At 36.0% G+C, this 1248-nt stretch overlaps 1 long non-coding RNA gene across 1 annotated transcript in view; it reads left to right on the top strand.

The window, feature by feature from the left end:
- The window catches only part of LOC116081863, a 17385-nt gene extending 16894 nt beyond the window's left edge, over positions 1–491 (top strand). Inside the window, exon 3 of the long non-coding RNA XR_004115045.1 lies at positions 240–491. This is a non-coding gene — a long non-coding RNA (uncharacterized LOC116081863). The remainder of the gene's footprint in view (positions 1–239) is intronic.
- Positions 492–1248: the final 757 nt, after the last annotated feature.

Genomic DNA, 1248 nt, shown 5'->3' with positions numbered 1-1248 from the left:
AATGATGATTTACTCCAGATAATTCATCCTTATCTTATTTTAATGAACAGAAGGCTTTACTTTGATGCCCCTAAGGACACTATAAATATAAGAAATGGTAGTTTGAAGTTCATGGTCATAGCTCACTGAGAAAAATGATATTGAATGACCAAACGTTGTATGTATATAAGAATGTGTCACATACCTCAGAAATAGTAAGATCGATGAAGATTTTATTTCCTATCTATTCTCTTTTAAAGGTAACCAGATGATATTTTTTCCATTAAGGCTACAAAGTAACCAGAAAAGCCATCATGATTGGTGAATTTGATCAGGACAGTCACCACATTGGCCATCCTATGAGCTGTCTCTAGGTAATCATCTGCCTGTCTACTTCTGTGCAGTGGTTGAGTGACCAGCAGCTGATATGGCTGTTGTGTCTGTGAAGGCTAAAATATTCTAGAACTAGTTCACTGTTTAACCCTGAAATAAACTCATAAAGTCAAGCAGAATGTGTAGCACAATACTTTAAAGGTATTAAAATGGGATAAACACATAAAGGTTAATGCTTCGGTTATTATTTCTTGACAAAGACATATCAATGGCAACCACAAAAAAAGTGTAGTTGTGAACTCTAAAACTGATACAGAAGGCACAATGCCTATGATGTTGAATAGAGAAAAACTCAGAAGAGGAAGAGGAGGAGGGGGAGGACAAGGTGTGATTATGATCATTATAATGGTTGGGATGTAGGCATCTGTAAATGAATATAAGAAAAAGTGGTTCTCTTATCAAGTGGTGGAGCATATAAAAATTAAAAAAAATTTGCTTGAAGCTCAGCTCCTTTGATTAAGGAAAGATGAACCACAATCAATGATTAATGCCATAGTTCCAGGGGAAAATTTCAAGATCTTTTCCATTCCAGCAGGGTATGGTGGTTCAATGCCACCACAGGCAACAGTTCACACACACACACACACACACACACACACACACACACACACGCACACACACACACATGCACACACATATTCATACTCTTACACACAAATATACGTGCGTATGTATGTATTACATATATACATATATGTATGATATATAATCTCACTTTTATAGTTATTATGCTTTAATACAAAATCAAAACACACAGAACCATGAATGAGGTGATTCTGCATATTCATAGTTTTCATTGATTTCTAATGCACAGGGACTGAGTTCAGCACATTGTAGAATCACTTGGCTACAAGTAACTATAGAGAAGCTCTGCCC

This window comes from Mastomys coucha, unplaced genomic scaffold (genome assembly GCF_008632895.1).
Source record: "Mastomys coucha isolate ucsf_1 unplaced genomic scaffold, UCSF_Mcou_1 pScaffold7, whole genome shotgun sequence".
NCBI lineage: Eukaryota > Metazoa > Chordata > Mammalia > Rodentia > Muridae > Mastomys > Mastomys coucha.
The sequence above is the reverse complement of the archived record's forward strand: the minus strand, read 5'-3'. Positions and strand labels throughout refer to the sequence as shown.